The sequence below is a fragment of the Schistocerca americana genome, chromosome 6 (assembly GCF_021461395.2).
Source record: "Schistocerca americana isolate TAMUIC-IGC-003095 chromosome 6, iqSchAmer2.1, whole genome shotgun sequence".
Lineage (NCBI taxonomy): Eukaryota > Metazoa > Arthropoda > Insecta > Orthoptera > Acrididae > Schistocerca > Schistocerca americana.
Genome location: NC_060124.1, coordinates 423,732,026 through 423,752,861, shown reverse-complemented (window position 1 = coordinate 423,752,861; position 20,836 = coordinate 423,732,026). Strand labels below are relative to the sequence as shown.

Here is a 20,836-nt window from a genome sequence, read left to right as displayed (position 1 = left end):
CCCCTAAGGTAAGTTTTTCTGCTCCTGGGATTGGAATGACTCCTTACCCTCTCCCTAAAACCCACATCCTTTCGTCTTTCTCTCTTTCCTGATGAAGCAACCGTTGGTTGCGAAAGCTTGAATTTTGTGTGTCTGTCTGTGTTTGTTTGTGTGTCTATCAACCTGCCAGTGCTTTCGTTTGGTAAGTCACATCATCTTTGTTTTTAGATATATTTTTCTCATGTGGAATGTTTCCCTCTATTATATTCATATCATTAATGTTCTAATAATCAATTAGAAATGGTTTATTGTATCAGTTTCTCCAGGATGGCTACTCAAACTTGGAAAAAAAACCAGAGTATTCCTAAGACAAGGAGGAAGTAGTGTCAAAATCTCCCTATTCTCAGTTGAGCTACATGCCAGACATACACAGCAGTTTAACCACTGTTTTTAAACATCAATAATTTATATGGAATAATATTCATGTAATTAATACACTTTGAGATATTAAGTATTTTAAGATTTGCAATTTATGAAATTCAGTTTCCATGCCAAGAAAAAAGTGCAAAATTCTTTGTGATTTTTTGAAATTCCTGAAATTACCTGAGATTCCCCTGATTTTTCCAGGTAATTTTTTGAGAATTCCAGGTTTTCCAGAAGAATCACCACTGTGTTCTTGAGAATTTGATAAAGTAAATACTTTCACATTTGTATCTGAGGTGCTTTCTAGTTGTTTAAACAGTTGTTTACACTGTGAACTCATTGGTACAGAGGTTGCCTTTTCTTGTAATGTGTGTGTGCATTATGTCCAAGTTTTTACAACTCGTTGGTAATTAAAACATTGTCATTATTCTAAATGAGAATCAGTGCTGTTTTAATGTGACTACCTTATCAACTTATGGGCCACTCAGTGATGAATTTTATGTGATGTATACTGAATACAATATTTGAAAAAGCGTGAGATAGAAGTTTTGAGGTAATTTCTGCTATGTGCACGTCTAGACCTTGAGTTGGCAGCTCTATGCTAGGCAAGATGTGTGAATTTTTGTTCTTTGATGAAGATAAGTTATTTACATTATAATAACATTTAGTTTAGTACAGATTACCCTTTAAATATGTGTATTAGTGTGTTTTTTAAGCTTACTATTAAAGGTTTAACATTTATTTACATATTATTTCAGAAAATGTGAAAAGATCATAAAGTTGGGTTGTATTACCTAATCATTATATTATTACACTTGGCCTCCCACGGGTATTATTGGAAAGAATGCTGTGACACTACAGTAAACAAGTTCAGTTGGACTAAGAAAAATACATTACATTGTGAATGATTTCACAACAGTTGTGCACATACTATCAAGTGGTTGAGGGTGTCCTTGTGAAATATTACAATAGAAACTTATGATACGCCGATCAAAGTGACCTCACTCCCAGATACAATAATAGTGTGGTAAACTAATACTCACACTTTTGATTACATTTTGGTGCATTAATCTTAGAGAATCCACTTTCATTGTTATTTTCTTCTATCCAAAAATTTAAGTGGAGTGAACCCACTCAAAAATAAGTTAATATTTCTGGAAAGTAGTATAAATCTTGTTGTCTGATTTGCAAACATTTGCACTTGTCGTTTGTTTACATACAGTCTGCATAAATTGAAAGTTACATTTTATTCTGAAAAAGGTAATTAACAGATGCTGTAGTTAAGTGAGTGATGAATTCTTGTTTTACGATGAAATAATTAACTTATTACATTATTTCATACACCTGAAGCACTAACCTATATGCTTAATTTTTGTGGCTTGCAAATAATGAAAATTTGTGTAAGGTTAAGCATGGAAAGTGATTTCACTCTATTTTTAAGTGTTTAATCTGTGGTGCAATGTGTGATAAGTGTGGATGTTGCTGTATGGTAGTCAGACAGGGAGTGGTATGAGTAGACTGTGGATTGGAGTTTCACTGGGGTGATTGTAGTGGGGAACAGAATGGGGAACCCATTGAGTTCCCCATGGAACTGTAGGCTCTGAAAAAAATGACAATAGAATCACTGAACAGGAGGAAAAGATTTGTGCCCTTCTGGCAGAACTAAAACACATGAAATTTGAACTAGATAGGTTGAAGGGGGAAAAAAGATGGTGGGAACTGGGTAATGGTAACAAGCGATGGGCAAAAAGGGAAAACCTCTTCCACTTCTTCATTTACATTTGAACATACTATATTGAGTAAATTTGACTTGTTACCTGAAGTAGGATGGGCAGACCCTCATCCAGATGTAGGTCACAGGAATGTGCAGCAGACTTCTAGCAAAGAAACTAAGTGCAGGTTGGTACCAAAAGAAAGCAGGAAGAAAACAGTCTTGCTGCTAGGTGCATGGCTACCATGTCAGGGGTGAAGGCCAAATGGTACAGGGCAAATCAGGAACAGGGTACAAGGTCACAAGTATTGTGAAACCAAGTGTTAACCTTAGCCAGATAACAGAGGACATAGAAAATTTGTGCAAAGATTTTGACAAAGAGGATTAAGTTATCATAGTAGGTGGAGCATGGAATAGCCTGACTAAGGACACGAATTACAGGACTCATGGTGACCTCAATGAAATACAAATAGCAACTACGCAAACAAATGTGAGTTTTGTAGAAGTCCCGCAGCACCATGACCAGCCCTGAATTAGCATAGCTGTGAGCCATGTGAACACTAAGCTGAGCAGGCTACTGCTGACAGAAATGAAATCTCATATGAGTAAAGTGCCTGATGCTACAATTTGGAGATGAAAATATACTTGACATGGCCAGCATATGAAAAGGAGAGGGAAAAACAGGTTGGATGAGCCTCTCATAGAAAAGGTTTAGGGAGAGGGGGGAGGGGGGGGGGGCATCATAACAAGCAGCAAGATCCTTGCATTATTGGTGTCAGAGAGGTACCTTTTTTAGGTTAGGATCAGGATTCTGGCAACCTGTTTTTAAATATGTCAAGATGGCAGAAGAGCCCCACGAAATGCTTAAGAATGTACAGAAAAGTAAAGTTAGTTTATTTCATCAGAATATTAGAGGACTGAGTAATAAGGTAGAAGGGCTTCTTGTCTGTTTCAAAAATTTAGATATCTCTGTAAAGATAGATATCCTGTGCCTGTCTGAGAACCACATAACCACAGAGTTAGATTACATTTAAGCATCTCACTCATCTAGTACTAATGTGTAAAAAGGAGGAGTTGTTATATATATTAAAACAAAACACAAGTTAAAAAACATTGAGACAAGTAGGTTTTGTAGTGATCAGCACATACAGGGTGACAATTATAGAACTATATTAAATAAAGTCCTCATAACTTCTGAAGAGTTTGTGTTAGGATGTTCAAACTGCATAATTGGCCACGGGATATGGTGGGAATTAATATGCGCTGTATGGCTTGGTTTAGCAATGAAGCTCACTTTCATTTGGATGGGTTTGTCAATAAGCAAAATTGGCAGATTTGGGGGACTGAGAATCTGCATTTCATGATCGAGAAGTCTCTTCACCCTCAATGGGTGACTATGTGGTGTGGAACGTCCAGTCATGGTATAATCAGTGCTATGCTCCTTGATGGCACAATAACTACCAAATGGTACGTGAAGGTTTTGGAAGATGATTTCATCCGCATTATCCAAAATGACCTTGATTTCGACAAGATGTGGTTGATGAAAGATGGAGCTCAACCCCATCGAAGCAGGAGAGTGTTTGATGTCCTGGAGGAGCACCTTGGGGACTGCATTCTAGCTTTGTGGTACCCAGAGGCCATTCACATGGGCCTCGATTGGCTGCCACATTCTCCAGATCTGAAGACATGTGACTCCTTTCGGTGGAGCTATGTTAAAGACAAGGTGTACAGCAATAACCCCACAACCATTGCTGAGCTGAAAACAGCCATTCAGGAAGTCATTGACAGTATCATGTTCTGACACTGAATAAAGTGTGTTCACACCCTAGTTTGTAAATAATTTACATTTTTGCATATAATTTAGTAAATGTCGTCCTATAGAAGCATCTGCTTGTGATTTAATACTGAAAAATAATTCACTTCTAATTCTAACTGTATGGCCCAGATCAGCAGTCACTGCAAAGACTGTTTATTTTGTATGTTGCACTTTGCTTGTGACACATCTGTGTAGTTACCAAAGTTAAGTATTGTAAATAAACTCATTAATATGATTTGTTTGATTGTTTGTCTAGTGAACTGAGTGTGCAGACTTCCTAGACACAAGATTGGTGATTAGGTGAACGAATCCCATAGCGACAATCTGTTACCAGCTGCCACAGTTGTTTTGTCATGGGCTTTTCTGTTTTGTTGGCACTTTAGTTCTACCTTGTCTTTTCTTTGCAGGGAGTGTTTACATGTTCTAACAATGTCTATTATAGTGCTTTTTCTATACATGATTTCAAGTGGACGTTGCAGAAAATTTCTTTGCTTGTGTGCTTATTTTTATTGTTTGCATTATCTGTTTATTGCATTTGCTTATTCCAAAATGAGCAACCCATCTCTCTCACTCCCTGCTTAGGTGCCTCAGCTTCAAACAATAGATACAATATAGCTAACACAGATGTTCCAGTTTCAGATGCAGAAGATTGCATCTTTTCTAAATACGGTAGAGCAGTTATTGGCAAACCAAACATCTAATGCAGCACAACAAGCAACAACTGTAGCTCCAAGTGTCATACCGCCTTTTTGCTTGTTTAACAACAAAGGAGAGGAATGGCTCAAGTGTTGCAACAGTATGAAGCCCACATCATAACTCACAAAATCTCAGATTTTGTGAAACTCCATTACTATTTATCAACAATAGAAAGTGTAGTCTTTTGCCTCACTCAGAAATTGTTCCTAATGCCACTCCGAGTGAACTTTCCTGTGGTCAGGTTGTAGGTTCTCTAATTGTTATGACCGACAAGTGAATGTGGTGGCAGTTAGGTACCAATTCTTTCATTGGAAGAAAAGGTCAGAACAAACTTATCATGAGTGGGTAACAGATTTGCAGGGTATGACACAGAAATGCAAATTCAAATGTGCTTGTGGTGCTTTATATTCAGATGTTATGTTGTGTGATGTGATCATGTACAATGCATCTGATGTCAGACTTGGAGAACAGATTCTGAAACAGTCAGATTCATCATTTCACCACGTTGTGCAAATTCTAGATCTTTATGATTCAGGTGCCATGTTGGCCAATAAATTTGAGCAGCCACCAATTTGTTGGGTTGAGCCGTTCCTTGTTTGCAACCAGCCCATTAGGCAGCAACAGTCCCGAATCATCCTTCGTAAACAGTTCTCTACACAGGTGAACAGAATTAAGTCATGCCACAGGTGCTACTCATGGCACAAATGCCAAGACTGCCCCTCCCGACAAGCTCAGTGTTATGCTTGTGGTAGGAAAGGACATGTACAATCTGTATGTTTGCAACAGAGCAAACATAAGAATTCTGTGCACTCACATAATTCTTGTCATAAGGTCCATGTAAACAATGTAGTGTATTCAAAGCATGCTGCAAGCATTGGCAGAATTAGCAAACAGTTTTTCCAGAGCTATGCCAGTCCAACAAACTTTTTATTCATTTGCATATTAGTGGAAAACGCGTGAAATTTGAATTGGACATGGGTGCTTCCGTTACATTGCTGAATCATAACATATATAAACTGCTAGGCTTCTCATGCCTGTCTCAAACTAGCATGCACCTGACAGCTTGTAATGGAAAAGACATTCACATCCTCAGAAAATGTACTTTGCCTGACATGTATCACTTGCATGTGCAAACTGTGACTTTCAGCGTGCTACAATCACGCAATTGTGAGAACATATTTGGCCTTGATTCATTTGATTTGTTTGGCTTTCAAATTTAGGTCAATGTTTTGTCAGTGACTGCATTCAATGCCAAAGACAAGCTTGCTGAAAGAACTCCTTGAACTCCTTTATGAGGGTTTAGCCAAGGCTAACAATTTTGTTGCACAAATTGCTATGAAAGACAATGCTCAACCAAAATTTTGCTGGGCCAGAACTGTTTCCATTTCATTATGAGACAAAGTAGCTGCTGAACTTACAGAATTGCAAAGTAGAGGAGCTATTGTGCCCATACAACCTAGTCACTGGGCGAGTCCACTGGTTTTGCTCTCCAAACCTTCAGCTCTTATACATCTCTGTGTCCACATTAAGTCTAGCATCAATCCACAAACTGTGATTGATCCATTGCCATGCCAAGAGGATCTCATGGACAGATTATGTGCTGGTTGCTACTTTCCAAAAATTGATTTGTGTGACGCATATCTTCAAATACCACTAGACAGTGAATCTTAAACCATGTGTGTTGTGAACACTCATTTAGGGTTGTTTGAATATTTGTGTTTGCATTTTGGCAGTACTTCTGCACCCGCCATTTTTCAATGGTATTTGGAACAGCTGACTGCTCCAGTACCAAACTGTTCAAACTATTTGGACGATATTGTCACTGCAGACCGTATACCTGAAGAACACATTGCAAATTTGTGTGCTTTTTTTCCATGTGTTATCTGATGCAGGACTAAAGTGTAGACTGAAACCTGAGTTGCAGTATCTTGGTCATGTCATAAACAGTCAAGATGTACATCCTCTTAAGTCAAGCTAGCCATGAGTGCCCTGCCAGTAGTTCCTCGTAAGGTCACAAAATTGCAGCAAGTCTTAGGGAAAATGAACTATTATATTCGGTTCATACCAAATGCAGCACAAATTGCAGTTCCATTGCATTGCTTGCGTCACAAGGATATCCCTTTTGTTTACATTTTAAAAATTTTAAGATGCATTGCTCAGTGATCGATGCTTGGTTCACTTTCTTCTTGACAAACCAGTTGTGTTGCAAGTTGATGTTTCCTCTTACAGAATCAATGCAGTGCTTTTGCACAGATTTGGTGATAAAGACAGGATTATTGCTTTCGTATCAAAAGTGTTGTCCAAATATCAGTGTAACTTTTCACAAATAGAGAAAGAGGTATTGGTTGACATGTATAATGTCACCAAATTCCACCACTATTTTATGGCAGAAAATTCTACTTAGTAATGGATCACAAGCCACTGTAGTCCTTGTTTCATTCAGTGAAGCCAGTTCCTGTACAAACTGCCCAAAATTCACAAAGATGGGCTTTGTTGTTGTCTCAATACCAGCACAAGATTTTGTATTGTCTGACAGCTCAACATGGTAATGCGGACGCACTTCCATGTCTTCTGACTGGCCCTGATACAGACTTTGATGCTTCTGCTGTATCTTGTTGTCACATAGATGGTCACAATTTTGAATTGCTTCAGTCTTTTCCTCTGAACTGTAAGAAAACTGCACAGGCCACAGAAGCTGATTCAAATTCGAACATTTTGCTAAAATACGTTCGCACATCCTGGCGTCGCTCATTCCATTGCATAAAGAACTCTGTAGTGTGCCGATACTTTGCACGTCAGCATAGTATTTCCATACAGAAAGGTGTGATCCTTGTTCAAAATGACAGTGGACAGTCACATGTGTTGATCTCGAAAGCTTTGCAAAAGGAAGTGTTGCAGTTACTTCACCTAGGACACTGGGGGATTGTTCGTACGAAACAGTTAGCATGCAAAGTCTGTACTTGGCAGTGTATGGACACCCAAAAGGAACAGATGATGTCACAGTGTCACTAATGTGCAGCAAATCAATCTGCTCCACCTCAAATTTCTCTGCTTGGCCTAAGTCGCAATCACCATGTCAACGTGTGCACATAGACTTTATGGGACCTTTTTGGAACATTCAATGGTTGATTGTAGTAAACTCTTATAGTGAGTTTCCTTTTGCTGTGGCCATGAACTCGACAGTGTCATGTAGCACAGTTCAGGTGTTGTCCTCTGTTTTTCTCCTCGAAGGTTTGCCTGAAGTCATAGTGTCGGACAATTGCCCTCAGTTCTCATCACATGAATTTGACACATTCTGTGAATGCAATGGCATATAGCATCTAACTAGTGCACCATTCCATCCACAATCAAACAATGAAGCGGAATGTTTTATCAAAACCTTCAAGCAGCAGATGGCCAAGCTTTGGACCACACACACCAGGGATCAAGCATTGCAACTGTTTCTCACTGCCTATTGTTAACATCCACGTGATGGACCACTGCCAGCAGAATTGGTTCACGTCTGCAGCCATCGGACACTGCTCCACCCTCCTCAGCATCCAGCACTGAAGGATGGCTTCAAGTATTGCTTTGCTTCACATGATATTGCGTTTTTCAGGAGTTATAACGGCAGCAAATGGTGGGTGTGAGGTGAGATCCTTTGTCGACTTGGCGCATGCATGTATCTCATTACAGGTCCAAACGGATTGCAACGCCAACATCACAGTCAAATTTGCCACTGTCATGTGCACGGTGATCCTTCTGTATCTCTTCCCCAGACTGATGGATCCTGAGGACAGAACGGCCACAGCAGCCGCCAGAGGGTGTCATCACAACACCGTGGGACAACCCCATGGAGACAGAGCCTTCGCATCTTCCGCTTCCTCTTGTCCTACTGTTGTTATGGCGTTAAGTCAAGTGCCAGCATGCCAGTCGGGAACGAAAAGGAAGAGAAGGCTATGAGAAGAAGTCAGCCAATCGCATGCCTGACTGACCTTCCTTCCAGGACAACAACATGACAGCAGCGGCCCTTAGGTGAAGAGGACATAAGTGCTGCAACCGACTGGTGATGGCCCAGTTCTACTGAAGTGTCAATGATAGCGACTTGGATAGCAGTTTCAATGATAGTGATTTCAATAGCAGTTCAGGAAAGACTTTTGTCAGTAAGAGATCAGCAATCACTGCAAGTACTGATTATTTTGTATGTTGCTGTTTGCTTGCGACACATCTGTGTAATTGCCAAAGTTAAGTATTGTAATTTTCTTTTTGTGAATAAACTCATTAATACAATTTATACACTCCTGGAAATGGAAAAAAGAACACACTGACACCGGTGTGTCAGACCCACCATACTTGCTCCGGACACAGCGAGATGGCTGTACAAGCAATGATCACACGCACAGCACAGCAGACACACCAGGAACCGCGGTGTTGGCCGTCGAATGGCGCTAGCTGCGCAGCATTTGTGCACTGCCGCCGTCAGTGTCAGCCAGTTTGCCGTGGCATACGGAGCTCCATCGCAGTCTTTAACACTGGTAGCATGCCGCGACAGCGTGGACGTGAACCATATGTGCAGTTGACGGACTTTGAGCGAGGGCGTAGAGTGGGCATGTGGGAGGCCGGGTGGACGTACCGCCGAATTGCTCAACACGTGGGGCGTGAGGTCTCCACAGTACATCGATGTTGTCGCCAGTGGTCGGCGGAAGGTGCACGTGCCCGTCGACCTGGGACCGGACCGCAGCGACGCACGGATGCACGCCAAGACTGTAGGATCCTACGCAGTGCCGTAGGGGACCGCACCGCCACTTCCCAGCAAATTAGGGACACTGTTGCTCCTGGGGTACCGGCGAGGACCATTCGCAACCGTCTCCATGAAGCTGGGCTATGGTCCCGCACACCGTTAGGCCGTCTTCCGCTCACGCCCCAACATCGTGCAGCCCGCCTCCAGTGGTGTCGCGACAGGCGTGAATGGAGGGACGAATGGAGACGTGTCGTCTTCAGCGATGAGAGTCGCTTCTGCCTTGGTGCCAATGATGGTCGTATGCGTGTTTGGCGCCGTGCAGGTGAGCGCCACAATCAGGACTGCATACGACCGAGGCACACAGGGCCAACACCCGGCATCATGGTGTGGGGAGCGATCTCCTACACTGGCCGTACACCACTGGTGATCGTTGAGGGGACACTGAATAGTGCACGGTACATCCAAACCGTCATCGAACTCATCGTTCTACCATTCCTAGACCGGCAAGGGAACTTGCTGTTCCAACAGGACAATGCACGTCCGCATGTATCCCGTGCCACCCAACGTGCTCTAGAAGGTGTAAGTTAACTACCCTGGCCAGCAAGATCTCCGGATCTGTCCCCCATTGAGCATGTTTGGGACTGAATGAAGCGTTGTCTCACGCGGTCTGCACGTCCAGCACGAACGCTGGTAAAACTGAGGCGCCAGGTGGAAATGGCATGGCAAGCCGTTCCACAGGACTACATCCAGCATCTCTTCGATCGTCTCCATGGGAGAATAGCAGCCTGCATTGCTGCGAAAGGTGGATATACACTGTACTAGTGCCGACATTGTGCATGCTCTGTTGCCTGTGTCTATGTGCCTGTGGTTCTGTCAGTGTGATCATGTGATGTATCTGACCCCAGGAATGTGTCAATAAAGTTTCCCCTTCCTGGGACAATGAATTCACGGTGTTCTTATTTCAATTTCCAGGAGTGTATATAAAAAAAGATGCTGTGACTTACCAAACAAGAAAGCGCTGGTAGATAGACACAATAAAAAACACAGAAACACACACACAAATTTCAAGCTTTCACTACCCAAGGTTGCTTCATTAAGATAGAGGGAAGGAGAGGGAAAGACAAAAGGATGTGGGTTTTAATGGAGAGGGTAAGGAGTCATTCCAATCCCGGGAGCAGAAAGACTTACCTTAGGGGAAAAAAAGGACAGGTATACACTCACACACACTCACATATCCATATGCACATATACAGATACAGGCAGATATATGTAAATTTGTTTAATTGTTTGTCTAGTGAACTGAGTATGTAGGCTTCCTAGACACAAACATTATAAATTAGCATGCAAATAATCCACGGAACATAAAACTAGCTAACCTTAAAATGACAGAAAATGACATGATAAGAATTACAAAACTCAAAGGCATTGAGAGCTGGCTGACCTAGAAAACTGAAGTGTGTATAACTTTAAGTGCCATTGGAGCTTGGGATATTATTACAGGCCAAACAATTAAACCAATGTGTAACGTTGACATGAATGCTACAGCAGGGCAGGCATATGGAAAGGATCTCACAGTGTGGAAAAACATGGACAAGACATTGCTGCTCAGAAAATTACCAGAATGTCAACTGAGGAGAAGACACTGCTTCATGTTATTAATTGTGAATTTTCGTTTGCCTTGTGGACCAAACTTCTTTCAGTTTACAAACAGAAAAGCAATGTAAGCACACATTTACTCCAGCAATGATGGTACAACTTAAAAATGGATGTTTCAACGGACATGACTCTATACTGTTCGAAGTTAGCAGACCTGGTAAACTGCTTGAGGAATCAAGGTTAAATATTTCAAACTTTAAGATGATCAAAAAACTCTTACTGATGTTACCACCATGTACAATTTTTTTTCTGATTGCATTGGAATCAACATATCTTGATCAATAAACATTAACTTATCTGATGTCAAGATTGTTGATGGAAGAAAAATTTCTAAATCTCCAGAGAGATACTGTTTCAATCCAACAAGAGAATACCACATCATAACTGACACAACAAACTAACTGCCTGACACAAAAAATTCAAAAATCTGTTGGCCGGCCAGTAGAATGAACAGATGAGAGGCTGAGCATGCCTCCACAAGTGGTGGCCTCTGAAGATTGTCGAATTTCTAGCTGCATCTGCTGGCTTCTGTGGCGTGCCCTACAGCTGTGGAGACAGATTTTAGGTGTGGATCTATGTGGGTCAGTACAGATACAAAGAGGGAGGCATTTCTGACAGTCAAACAACAGTTAGGTGAATGAAGTTCAGCCCTGCACTAATTTACAAGATGTGTTAACAGGAGATGTGTATCTGTCATAATGGATGTTACTGCATAGCTTAGCAGATGATTTGCTAATGAGAATAGGCTCAAAATTAGTCATCAAGTAATAAAGAAAATTAATTCTGCAGCTTGGATGGTTCTTTGCAATTTATCACATATTTGATACACAGAGAAACAAACATTTTAATAATAACCTTCATATTGGAGATAAAAATTTGAGAAAACCAAGTTAATACTTCAAATGTACTAAACCTGATTATTGGGCAAAAAGATGCAGAAATGTTTGCATCAAATGTAACAAACCTGGTCATGATGCAAAAGATGAAATAGACCATCTTCTTGGGTTGAGGCAAACTGTTTGAAAACTTATTCATTATTTCACAGTTTAACAGGGTTGTGTATTCCAATTATGTAACTGAGACCATTCCCACTTAAGTACACATAATAAGTGTTACATCTGTGCTGCTAAGAGAATTGTGGTACCCCTTTTGCCCACTGAATGTAGAGAACAGTATGATTTCATTTTAAGAGTAATATGTGATGTGAGGAAAATAGATTCAGTAATGGGGAAGAATCAGTGTTTGAAACAAGCTTCAACACAGTGAAAAAGCTGATGAAGGATAATGTTATCAGAATTGAAACAGAAAAAATATCTGTATGGAATACATAGATAACTTTATTCTGATGATATTTCAGACCGTAACATTCACTTCATTAAAAATAAAACTTACTTTGATCAAATGTTATGCTGAATGATGATTTTATCTGGTCATTTGCACTAGGATCCATTTTAAATGTGAATGGTGGTCCATTATTTTTTGAATAATCATCAGCATCAGCTCCAAGTATTTCTACTACTTCAGCAGGAGGAGTGTGCTCATATAAAACAGGTTCATAATTCTGCAGGAGATGTGGTGGATTGTCATTAACATCTTCAACAATCACTAACAATGTAGCTGTGGATGTCTGGGGTGGAGCTCCATCATCAACTGCTAAAACATTTACCTGAAACATTGGATAAAAGTGAGGAAGTAATATTTGACAGAAACTCTTATCTTCTTCTAACAGTTGTTTGTAATAAAGTTCTGTTCAGGAATGATATAAATGAAAAATAATAGTTTGACTTGAGAAAAATAAGTATATGGGATAAACTTGCTGCTTTCCCGAAAACAGCAGTTGCCAATTTTCATCACAGTAGTTTATCCTGTGCAAGCTTCAGTTTCTTCTTGCCTCAGGAGGTGTCCTGTCAACTTATCTCTTTTTTAAATCAGTATGTGCCACAAATTTCTTTTCTCCTCAATATGAAAATATTGGACTTGAATTACCTGAGCCTCAAAACAGATTAGGAATAGCTAGATGACGGCCCATGGACTATGGCATTGTATTTATGGCTCCCAGTCAGAAGAATTTATGTGAATACTATGAAAATCAGTTACCTAGTGGGTGGAAATGGCTCTTTTGGAAACAAATTCCGCTAGTAATGTGCATCAACTGAAAATAACCCATTAATGATGTGTGCAGTACTTGAAATCTTTCAGCTTGAATTTAACCAATAACTTATCTTTTTTCACAGCACCACTTCCGCACCTTGCTGGGCTTACATTCCTGAGTGAAAGGGAATAACAGAGAAGTGGCCTTGCCCTAGTCTAGGGATTGTTTTCTGAATTAATCTTTCATTATGCAACATAGTATGCACTGTTTTTAAACTCAGCTGGTTCAGAACACTGCCTGCAAAAGACACGGTTTTAATCTAAACCCATATAGTTTGTTGCAAAAATAGCTTCTGCTCTGCGGTACAAAAATTACTGGTACTTATAAAGAAAGAAATTATCCAAAAGAATACTCTCATCCTATTTATACCTGCTGTCTATGTATGCCAGGTGGTTCCTTACCTAATTAGATTATTCAACAGTTCAACATTGTGTCACTTTTAAACTGCGTAATTAGTACTTATATCTACATCTACATCTACATCTACATTGATACTCCGCAAGCCACCCAACGGTGTGTGGCGGAGGGCACTTTACGTGCCACTGTCATTACCTCCCTTTCCTGTTCCAGTCGCGTATGGTTCGCGGGAAGAACGACTGTCTGAAAGCCTCCGTGCGCGCTCTAATCTCTCTAATTTTACATTCGTGATCTCCTCGGGAAGTATAAGTAGGGGGAAGCAATATATTCGATACCTCATCCAGAAACGCACCCTCTCGAAACCTGGCGAGCAAGCTACACCGCGATGCAGAGCGCCTCTCTTGCAGAGTCTGCCACTTGAGTTTATTAAACATCTCCGTAACGCTATCACGGTTACCAAATAACCCAGTGATGAAACGCGCCGCTCTTCTTTGGATCTTCTCTATCTCCTCCGTCAACCCGACCTGGTACGGATCCCACACTGATGAGCAATACTCAAGTATAGGTCGAACGAGTGTTTTGTAAGCCACCTCCTTTGTTGATGGACTACATTTTCTAAGCACTCTCCCAATGAATCTCAACCTGGTACCCGCCTTACCAACAATTAGTTTTATATGATCATTCCACTTCAAATCGTTCCGTACGCATACTCCCAGATATTTTACAGAAGTAACTGCTACCAGTGTTTGTTCCACTATCATATAATCATACAATAAAGGATCCTTCTTTCTATGTATTCGCAATGTCAGCTATGCATAGCAAGGAAAAGGGTGAGGGTGACATATATGTTGATTTGCCAAAGTCTTTATTTGCATTTTCGGTAATATGATATGTTCGATAGGCTATGATGTCACGATCAACGAAGCTTTCCAGTCCGGATACATTCGGTACGCCTGTTCCACCACGTACAACAGCGACTGTTAACCATCTGTTACCGTGGGTAAACGAATCATTGATGTCGATGCTGAAGTTCAGTCTGCAACCACAAAACACTGCTGGTCCGTCCAATAGAGAGTGTGCAGCGACAGATTTGATGGTATTCTTTTTCTTGTCGGCGGCAGATGTGGTCATTTCGACGTCTTCAATTGTTTTATATATAGTCTGTTGCGGTTGAAGTCCATCTTGGCAGCGCGCCAGCAGCCGAAGACTGACAAACAGCGGACGCGGGCACCTAGTGCTACTAGTGGCCGCGTACGGGATAACGCTCTGCTGGCACTGTGAAATTTTCTAAGTCCCTTATCTCTCGCCGCGCCACTGCGCGGCCATAAAAGCGAGCGCTGACCGCGGAGCGGATCATTCGTGCTGCTGCTGCTGCACAGGCAACTGCATTGAACCCTGCCAAGATGCCATACAGAAGATACAGTCGTCGTCGTCGTGCAAGACAGACTATATATAAAACAATTGAAGACGTTGAAATGACCACATCTGCCGCCGACAAGAAAAAGAATACTATCAAATCTGTCGCTGCACACGCACTACTGGACGGACCTGCAGTCTTTTGTGGATGCAGACTGAACTTCAGCATCGACATCAATGATTCGTTTACCCACGGAAATGGATGGCTAACAGTCGTTGTTGTACGTGGTGGAACAGGTGTACCCAATGTATCCGGACTGGAAAGCTTTGTTGATCGTGACATCATAGCTGCTTGTCAGTCTTCGGTGGCTGGCGCGCTGCCAAGATGGCCTTGAGCCGCCTTATCGGCGGGGTCAAAGGTCACGCGCTCAGAGAGCTGACGTAACATGCTGTTGCATACTCTATGTCGACAGATCCTAGATGTACTCTTGTCCGTTTTTAAGCTACGCTACAGATCACTTTATTTATGAAAATACAATGTAGCTTGCAGTACAAGTAAACAGGAATATCTGTACATGTCTATTTCATTCTGACACATGAATTTTTCCCATCAATTATAGATCCGCAGTCAGAATTGTCATAATGTTAGGCACCTGTTATTTTACTCTCTTTTTAAAGTATTCCTTGACTAAATTAATTTCCCCTGTGGTTCTGCTATAAGATGGTAGCTACGAAAAACTAAGAATGGATGAAATGTTTTAAATCTACCATTAGAACATCTTGAGTCTCTGAGATATCTTTAAGACTACAATATCAAAGAGTTGTTGTTGGAATTGGCCAATTCATACAAATACCTGGGTGTAACACTTCATAGGGTTATGAAATGAAATGATCACATAGGTTCAGTCACAGGTAAAGCAGGTGATAGACTTTGGTTTATTGGTAGAATACTGGGGAAGTGCAGTCAGTCTACTAAAGAGATTGCTTACAAAACATTTATGCAAACCATTCTCAAATGTTGCTCAAGTGTGTGAGACCTGTACCAGATAGGACCGACAGGGGATACTGAGCATATACAGAGAAGGGCAGCACAAATGCTCACAGGTTTGTTTAATTCATGGGAGAGTGTCACAGGAGATACTGAAGGAACTGAAATGGCAGACTCTTGAAGATAGATGTAAACTATCCTAAGAAAGTCTGTTAATAAAGTTTCAAGAACCGGCTTTAAATGATTACTCTAGGGATATACTACAACCCCCTATGTATTGTTCACACAGAGATCATACGGATAAGATTAGAATACAATCATTCTTCCCATGCTCCATATGTGAATGGAACAGAAAGAAACCTTAATAACTGGTACAATGGCATGTACCCTCTGCCATGCACCTCACGGTGGTTTTCAGGGTGCAGATGTAGATGTTGATGAAGAAGACAATGAGAATTGTCAGCAAAGATGAACGTGAGACAATGAAATTGCAGAATGGCACAATGAAAGTAAAAGAATTAAGGCGACTATGATGAATTATTTCTAATCTGTGAAAATACGTGGTTGTGAATACTGATACATTATTAAGAAAAGAAGAAAATAAGATTCCACTGGTTGCAATTTAAGTTTCCATTACCACGTAGTGTGTTTCCGAACAATTTAGGTTTCTGTTACCATATGATGTGTCTTCGATATGTTTTTATTATGTCAGTACGTGCAGTTAAGTTCTTACCTTATGCCAAGATGCAGCTTCTCTGTCAAGTTTCCTCTGAATAATTACTTCGCCATTTTCTTTAATGTTAAAGTGTCTTGATGCTTCAGAATCATAATGAATACTGTATGATACTTTACTATTTCCACTCCTGTCAGCATCTTTTGCTTTAAATGTAGCAACTGTTTTTCTCACTGTGGTGTTTTCTGGTAATGTAATTTCAATATGAAATTTTTCAAATCTAGGTGAGTTGTCATTGATATCTCTGACTTTCACAGTTACCCAAGCATATCTCGTGTAGTACTGTCGTGATGTATCATTATCACCCTGCAGTTTGAAGTAAATACAATAAATTCTCTGTAGATTAATAATCTAAGACATTGTGAATTCACAAGTTATATAATTCAAAACATTCACAAAAATAGGTATTCATTGCAACAGCTAACTGGACTACTGGTATTCATAAAAAAGGAATGCAAGGGCAGTCACTAAAGAAAGAAGTGTGTATGCAATAAGAAGTTAACATCACCACGAAACCACAGAAATAATGAAATTAAGAATCTGGAAAACTAGTTACTTCATAGAAACAGTTTGTCAATACACCAAGCATAAATTTAAAAGGAACCTTGTCAGTAACTTGTATCTGGAACCTCAGGATATTGCCATGGATGTCCTCATAATCCAGGGGTTGAATTATTTTTAATGAACCAGTTCCATCATTATTTCTGACTAAGGAAAATTTATTTGACCCATAGCCACTATTTTCAACAACCTGGAAAGGAAATATGATGGTTTAAATACACAATAAAACTTCGATTCATATTTCACTAGTGTCATCCCAGCTAAAACTCTCTGTGATAACTTTTAATGCAATGATGGTCATATCCCTTGACAGCACTTTAAAAGGCAACAAGTTTCTGCAGCTGTTTCTCCATAGGATAATCTCCACATCTACAATTTCTTCACCACAATGGTACCACATTTTCTAATGAATTTAAGTCACAACTATAACACGTTGAGTATGTATTAAAACACATTTAACTTATCCACTGTTACAAGTTCTACTTTGCAGTTCAGTGGTCGAGACTCACATCCAAAAAGTTAAAGGATTTTTAAGGTAAAAAGATAAAAAAACAGTGCAACATGTCATGGCGACACTTAGTGTACTAAGGCATGATGGGACAATATGCAAATATGTGACACGCATAGCATGCAAGAATGAGACTTATTAATATATTCCATGTGAGGAGAGGTCTTGGGTACAGTGATTCTGACTGCATATTGAGTGTGTCTGGTAAACAGCACTTGTGATACAGAAATATAGGATGACACTATGAAATCTTCTGGAAGATATTATGATTTGTCAGATTATTGGCTATTTATTGTGGGCCCAACATGGGTTGAGAGTTATCATTACCCATAGAATCATTTCCTGGCTACGCACTGTAGTCTATGGGTGCTGGGTTTTAATCCCGGGCTCTGTGTAGGTTCTGAATAGAAATCATCAGTAAATCAGTAATGGCACTTGATGACACCTGGTACACAGGCATTTTTATTCTGCCAATAGCCTTTTGGAAAGAGAGCAGAAGAAAACTGCCCATAACATGAAAGAATGTGTAATGATCAACAATATGAGGATAGAGAAAGCAATGGAATCCACTTCATGTGACCTGTAATTGAAAAAAGTGTAGTAAAATATTCTGGATTAAATTCTCCTTTGAATATCCACGTGGAGGCTGCCAAGAGAAAGGTGGCCATGATAACAATGTTGGAAAACCAACGAACAGGTAACATTCTACAAGTAAGACCACAAAATGTCTGAAGTCTGAAAGAGACACAAACTACAAAATCTGAAAAGGGGAAACAGGAAGTCTGAATAGAAACATATGAGGGCTCAGTAAATAAAAATGGGAAAAAGGTACAGGTATATAGGACATTATCAACAACATAAGAAAATCTTATAACAGCACTAGCATGCTTTATGGATAGGAAGTTACGCCAGACAGTGAATTATTGTCAACAGTTTATCTGTAGTATCAGTGTCATCAGAATTGAAACCAAACCATTGTGAGCAATTATAGTTCAGGCATACATGTCAATGTGTATGTCTGAAAGAAGCAGAAGATGTAAGACTGGCAAAAGAGCTTACCACTGTTTAATACCCATATCTGGCCCTCAACAGTTAAACTCTGCTCTTCACAGGAACTTACAAACATGTCTTTAATGTACAACAAGATGCTGTGGCCAGAAATCTGAAAGAACCTACAGAGAAACGTAATGAAACAGGTGCTACCCTAATTGAAATAAATTCATCATGGAGGAAATCTTATGAGGAAACTGGTAGTTCAAGCCTTAGCAATCTGGCCAAGCTAAATGACAAACCATTGTTTGGAGGTGTATTTATTGCAGTAAGGAATTTGATAATATCCAGTGAGGTTATCATAGATTCTGAATGTGAATTAATATGTGTGAAGCATCAAAGCGTGGTCAAAAATGGTGATGAGATGCTTTAATAGACTGCCACTTCAGTGAGAAATTGCAGAATATCTTTAATAATTTTCCTGATCATGCCATTGTAATAAGGGGTGACTTCAACTTGGCAGGTAGAGATTGGGAGAGTCATGCTATTAAAATTTGTGTCAGAGACAGGGATTTGGGTGACATTATTCTGAATGTCTTGCCCAAAAATTACTTTCAGCAGATAGTTACAGAACTAACCTGTGAAGATAATGTCTTAGACCTTCTAAAACAAACAGATCTGAACTTACTGAATACACTATAAATGCCAGAAACTCAAAGACCTATGTTCTCTTTAACAGAGCACAACATTATTGAATCACTTGACACAGAGGAAGGTATCAGTAATCACAAGGCTAGAAATCAACTATGACCACAGGTTTTACAAGGAATGTTAAGAGAGATAGAAAAATATTTTTGCTTGGAAAAAGTGACAGGATACTAATTACAGAGTATCTGAGTAGTCAACATCAAATACTTGGTGGTGAGAATGAAGATGTGGAGCACAAATGGGAAAAATTCCTTAGACAAGTACGGTATGCTCTAAGAAGGCCATAAGAGGTGGGAAGACCAGGTTAGAAAAATTCTACATAAACAAAGAGAACTTCATCACTGATTCAAGAGAAGTCAAAACCTAGCTGACAAACGAAAGTTGAATAAAGCACAAATGAGTGTAAGGACAGCTGTGACAGAAGTCTTCAATGACTTCGAAAGTAAAATTTTGCCAATCCAACTGGGTGATACGCGATTTGGTCTTATGTAAAATTAGTAGGTGGTTGAAATCCTCTAGTCATTCATTCATTGAACATACTGGTACAAAAAGTAAAGGTAACAGGGAGAAGGTCAAAATACTGAATTCTGTCTCCTGAAATTGTTTCATGGTGAAAGATTGTAACAGTCTCTCCTTTTGATCATCCTATGAACATCAAAGTGGAAGATACTGGGATAACCAAACAGGAAAAGAAAAGCAATTCCAGTCACTTAGTAGTGGAGAGGCATCTGGACCAGATGAGATACCTATAAGAATCTACAAAGATTATGGGAAGAACTTTCTCTTCTTTCAGCAGCAGTTTTTGTACAATGCTGGAGGAACAAACAGTACCTAGCAACGGGAAAAAGCACAGATCATTCCCTTTTTCACGAAGGCTTGTAGGACAGATGCACATATTTATAAGTCTATATCATTGATGTCAATCTATTGTACAATTATGGGGAACACCTTTTATATTTCGGAATTATGACTTTTTGGTTGGCTACTTGGTTGATTGTTGGTGTTTAAGGCACCGAACTGCAAGGTCATCAGTCCATTCATCCTATATGTATCAAACCAACAATAATCCTTTGAAGGACACATAAGGCAAATACTGGGAAGCTTGATTCTAAACAAGATACAATAAGGTAGAGATAAAATCAAGGAGGACAAGGAGGAAAGTGAGAGGGGGTAAGGTGGGTGTGCCACTCTAACCACAATGCAGTTGAAGGTCCCTGGAGCATGATATGCAGTGGGAGATGCATCCTCTGCCGTCCACCAGCACCACCTCACTGCCCTTTACCACAAGAAGACGAGTAGCACAGACAACATGATAAAATTTTAGGAAAGATAAAACATCAAAAATGGCAAACATAAAAGAACAAGGAGAAAGAAAAGGTGGTAGGGCCCATAGGACAGTCAATTCCCTGTGAGAAGCCTGAAGGGAAGAGAGCCACGTGATCATGATCTCCTTTTGTTTGGGGAGTCCAGGGTGTACCATTC

General features: G+C 40.1%; 1 pseudogene; it reads right to left on the bottom strand.

Moving 5' to 3' along the window:
• The window catches only part of LOC124620183, a 350,456-nt pseudogene that overhangs the window by 136,445 nt on the left and 193,175 nt on the right, over window positions 1-20,836 (bottom strand).